Source organism: Balaenoptera ricei, chromosome 1 (assembly GCF_028023285.1).
Source record: "Balaenoptera ricei isolate mBalRic1 chromosome 1, mBalRic1.hap2, whole genome shotgun sequence".
NCBI lineage: Eukaryota > Metazoa > Chordata > Mammalia > Artiodactyla > Balaenopteridae > Balaenoptera > Balaenoptera ricei.
The window spans coordinates 78,299,255-78,305,096 of NC_082639.1; positions in this window are offsets into that span (position 1 = coordinate 78,299,255).

Genomic DNA, 5,842 nt, shown 5'->3' on the forward strand with positions numbered 1-5,842 from the left:
CTGCTTTATTCTTTTGGGCATGGGACTTAAATGCCACTGAGCACCCATTGTTTTCTTGAAAGGTGGGAAAGACTCGCTTCCTTAGAAAGAACAAGAGGCAGAAGTTTAGGAACTGAAATCCAGATGGGGATGGGAGAGCTTTTTTTTTTTTTTTTTTTTTTTTTGGTCTTCCGTGCTGTAATTTAAAAATTTGGGGCTTCCCTGGTGGCGCAGTGGTTGAGAATCTGCCTGCCAATGCAGGGGACACGGGTTCGAGCCCTGGTCTGGGAGGATCCCACATGCCATGGAGAACTAGGCCCGTGAGCCACAACTACTCAGCCTGCGCGTCTGGAGCTTGTGCTCCGCAACAAGAGAGGCCGCGATAGTGAGAGGCCCGCGCACCGCGATGAAGAGTGGCCCCCGCTTGCCACAACTAGAGAAAGCCCTCGCACAGAAATGAAGACCCAACACAGCCATAAGTGGATAAATAAATAAAATAAATAAATAAATAAAAGAAATTGATGATTCAGATTTAAAAAAAATAAAAATAAAAAAATAAAAATTTGACTGTACTTTTGTACTCTTGTGGGGGGTTTTCTCCCTCAATATCTGGTAAAGTTTCAAAATGCCAATTTATTTCAGCTGTGCCAAGTGCAACCACGAAAGAGCTTGGGGGTGCTGCACCCCAATCCAGCAGGAAGTTTTCATAGTAGAGCATCTTGGCTTGGGAGAAGAGGGTGAGGAGGAGGAAGGGAACTGGGCACCTCTTGAGAATCAAGATAAGGACCTACCACCTAATGGTTTATGGTAGGCATTCAATAATGTTTGTGGAAGGAAGAAACCATCAGAGAAATTGAAACCCCAGAGGACGGAAGCTGGGCAACTGTTTAATTACTCCTGCCCCCGCCCCCGAGAATCTCTGTCTGTCATAACCTAGTTAAGATTTCTTTTGTATTAAAATAGAAGCAGCTTAGGTAGGCCATTCCTCTTTTTGTTGTTAGTACAGCATTGGCAATTTATAAAGCATTTTCATCAACATAATCCCACTTAATCTTTGTATCTGATCCTGAGATTGAAACACACACACAGAGTTGGGGTTGTGTCACCTAGGAATGGTGACACCCAGACTATCATTTACCAAAACTTCCGGCTTGTTAATATCATCATTTTTATTTAATTTAACCATATGAATTAAATAAAATTATTTAAATCAATTATTTAAGCGAACTCATCTTTTTTAAACTTTTAAAATAAAATTTTAAGTTTATGTCGCTACTGTGAAATCACAACTTGATAGGTTATAGTTCTTCCCAAGTATAAAATGCTTTACATACCTAATAAATGATTTTTTAAAGTTTGTGACCCAACTAGATATATATTTTTTAAATTTATTGAGGTATAATTACATACCATAGAATTTACCTGTTTAGAAGTCAGTGATTTTTATTAATTTTACCGAGTTGTGCAACCATCCCCATAACCCAGTTTTAGCACATTTCCATCATCCCAATAAGATCACTCATGCCCATGTACAGTTAATGCCCATTCCACTTCCAGCGCCAAGAATCACTCATCTACTTTCTGTCTCTATAGATTTGCCTTTTCTGGACTTTTCATGTAAATGGAATCATATGATATGTTGTCTTTTACATCTGGCTTCCTCCTCTTGGTGTAATGTTATGGAGGTTCATTAGATTTACCTGTGGCCTTGCTTGTGGAAACATTGATATATAAATGTCTGCTATAAAAGTGTCTGTATGGTGATATTGCAGAAGATGACAATTTCCTAACTTAAGCAAGGTTTGACAAATACTTGATTGGAAATTATGGAATATTTGAAATGTGTCATATGACATATTCTGCTGGACTAGGAAGAATAGAGGATTCACTGAAATGTATGACCAGCTCTGACTGGGACTCTTTTGGAAATGAGATGAATTGTCTAGAATATTAGACAAACCTCATTTAACTGGTGGCTGAGGGGCCATATGTATTACTTCTAGAAATGTGAGCAGTTTGTATTTTAATTTTTCAAATGGTTTTTTATGTATGAAGATTTTCAAACACTAAAAATTAGAGACAATAATATTATGATCCTCATATACCTATCATCCTGATTAAACAATTATCATGATTTTGCCAAATTTTTTTGTGGATACTTTTCTTTCCTTTTTTCTCCCTTTACTAAAGTATTTTAAAAATAAATCCCCTATATCACTTTGACCCTTACATACTTTAGTCTACATTTCTAAAAAACATGGACTTTTAAACCTTTTTTATAAAGCATTATAATACTTCCAAAATTACCAAAGATATTTTTACTAAGTTGGTGATTGTCCTGGGCCTGCTTCTTGCTGGTTTGGCTTCACTGGGCAGAAAGGTAAAACCCTGCTGAAGGTGGCAGAGAGGGAAAGGGAGGGCCCCACATGGAGCTGCAAGAACTAGGTGAGTTCTTGAAAGTAGGCCTTTGGTCCTTTTGCATGAGGCCATTCGTCAGGCACCTCACATTCATTATCTTATCTAGTTCTTCGTTATCTTGTCAGGCAAGTATTATTATTCTCCTTTTAAAGTCTTAGAGAGGTTGAATAGATAAATTGCCCAGTGTTACACATAAGTTAGTGGTGGTGATAGAATTCAAAGCCAGGAATGACTGACTCTAAAATTGTCCCACTTCTATGCATGCCTACTGTGTAACTGTTATTGCAAGACTATATTTTTAAGCCCAAATTACTGTGCCCTGGGAAATACAGATTATATTTGTAGAAGCATTTATTATTCTTTTAGTCTTTAATAAAGGCATAAAGCTTTATTTGAATACAGGTAGAAGTAGTAATAAACAATAATCATGATATTAATAGTATCAGTAAACACTCATATAGTGCTTACTATGTGCCAGGTACTATTTTAAGGCTTTGCATATATTAACTCATTTAATCTTCCCAACAACTCTATGAGTTGGATACTATTATTGTCCCCACTTTATGGATGGAGAAATTGAGGCACAGAATGGTTAAGTAACTAGCCTGAAATCACACAGCTAGTAAATGGTAGAACTGGGATTTAGACCCTGGCAATTTGGCTCCAGAGTCCATGCAGTATGCCTCCTATTAGAAACTCAATATACAGAAATTCACCTTATAGACCTTAAGATCAGGAAATGGATTCAACAAGCAGCGCACCTGCAGCTATCATGTGGGCTGATTTTGTGGGGCAGCTGTACTCTAAAATATTCTGGCCAGCTGTCTGCCTAAGGACACTTGTGTTTGTCAGTTCATGTGCTACCTAAACTGAAATGTGCCTGGCTCATATCCCATTGCTAAATGTACTTGCATATGTGATCCTGAATTGAACTTTTCCATTTGTTTGTTGATTTATTTGAAATCTTTGATTCTCCAGTACTGGCAGCTTGTTGTCCATTTGAGAATAAATCTACTTTTTCACTGAGAAAAGGCAGCAGCTTCTCCAAGTGTTAGAAAGTATAATATAGGCTTAAAACATTAATAATCTATAAATAGAAAATATTGTCATTATCCCCTTACAGAATCAAGGAAGAAGAGTGCTAGAAATTAACTCACTTTTTAATTCAATGTTCAGTGGGCAATAGTTTTCTTTTAAACTTCTAAATTACTCTGCTAAAAACAAAACAAAATAACTCTAAAGGGTTCACGCTAGTAGCTTGTGACTTTTAAAATCAGTATTTTTTCCAAAAAGATATCATTTGGCATTAAGTATGACTTCAAAAGTTATGCTACACTATTTAGTGTTGTTTGATTAAATGTTTTGAAGCTAATATTTTTTCCCAAAATAACAACGTTCTCATTTTATAATAAAAAACATGGGGAGATTGAATGATATATGAGAGTATAATTTCCTAAAAATGTTTTTTAAGTATATTTATTTTAGTGTAAATAGAATTTGTCTTTAAAGTCCTATTAATGGTTTTCAAGTAATGAACTATTGGGGGAAAATGAGAACATGAAACATTCATGTGACCCGTTACTTGACACTTTCTTAAAGAGAGAATTTTAACATTACTGTTTCCATGAAAATCACACGCTAAAAATCTTATTGTGTAAAATAACTACCTATTTTCAAGTAATCTCATATTATTTGTGTATTAAATTAAAACTCCATGTTAATTATAAAGTATGACCATGTGATGAGAATATAAAATTGCTCTCATTACTGTCTCTCATGATGGCCACATATTGCTCACAGTATTATAAATTGATACAACCCTTTTAGAAAGCAATTCAGCAATACTCCAGAATGATTTAGATGTGAAAACCTCTTGATCCAGTAATCCCACTTCTGAGAACTGGAGTAAGGAAATAACCTAAAATATGGGATACTATATTCATGAAGATGTCCATTGCAATGTTTTTTATAATAACATTGGAAGCAAGATAAATGCTAAAAATAGGAAAATTGTAATTTTGGTTATAACGTTATGAAACAGAGGCAACATTTACCTTTGAAATAGGAAAATGATATACAGACAGTCCCTAAGGTCTTAGTGCAATTTAGGTGGTAAAAACCAATTCAGGTACCAAGACCCTTTTCTAAGCAACGCTTTACCATGGTTGATTCTACTACTACAGGTGCTTGAAAATAAATGGTGGTGCTCACTGAGGGCTGAAGCATCCAAATTTTTCCTTTGGACCTTTGTGACTAATCTTCTGCATAGAGAAGACATCCAGTAACTGTGGTTTGTGTGAGTTATTGATTGATTGAATGAAAGAATGTATTTTAAAATATCATTATTCTGACCGTTCTTCACAGTAATTAAACCAAATTAGTGAGGTTTACAAAGAGGGTTTTTCCATTAAGGCTAGCTTTTCCTTTTTTTTTACCCTAGTGTTTTCTCTCCTCTGCAAAATTGTCCATTATAGCTGCTCATTCTCACTATTTTCTGACCTTTCCTACCTAGGATTTTGCTCTTTCGCATTAACGAGATGAAAGGACCTGCCCCACACTTGTGAAATAAAGCATTTGCCACCCACTGCCCTGCCACTGATCTTAGCCAAAATGGGTAATCTCTAGTCAGTGTCTCATGTTCAGACATCACAAGAGTCCACGTTATCACCACTAGTATTATTTTCTGAGTATTAACAACATGCCCACTCTTGAGTGTTTTAAATGGCAGTAAGATAAGCAGTTCCCATATATAGCTTAATAGAAGTGGTATTCAGTACACCATCAGTTACTTAGAATACTTTTATTGGGATGGGTTTTTTCAAGTTAAAAAAAAAATGAAAGTTAACTTGAATGTAGTTTTTCTATTAAAACCACAAAACCCACAACGGTTTAGCAATCTTCCACTGTTTAATGACTTTATGGCATTTGCAACCAAATGCAGTATAAAAGCTGCATAGGAAGCCCCTGCCACTCTTTGCATTCATCTGTTCCCACCCAGTGTTTGGACCTTTCAAGCTAATTTTGTAGCATTCGCATCAAAATGCTCACTCCTAATATGTCTTTGGACTATCATCTTTACTTTTTTCAGTTAGGTTAAACTCTGGCTGTAGTCTGACATGATTGCCTATTTTGCAAATGAGGGATTGGTATATCTTTCTGCTTTCTTTTCTGTTATGTGGAAGTTAATGTTAAAAAAAATATTCCCCATAAACCCAAGGTCAGTAGTTCGATTTTACAATAGAGATCCTAAGAATTTCCCACTAAACTAAATGGTCACAACTTTCTACATTTAAAATAACTAAACTTGCTTGAGTCTTTCAAATTTTCAAAAAATTGTTCCAGAGTAAAATGATATGAGCTACACTTTAAGTTAATGAGAATTTAGTTATGGCTTGCTTTCAAACAACTACATACTCTGTGATAGATCATTCCTTTTATTTGAGTA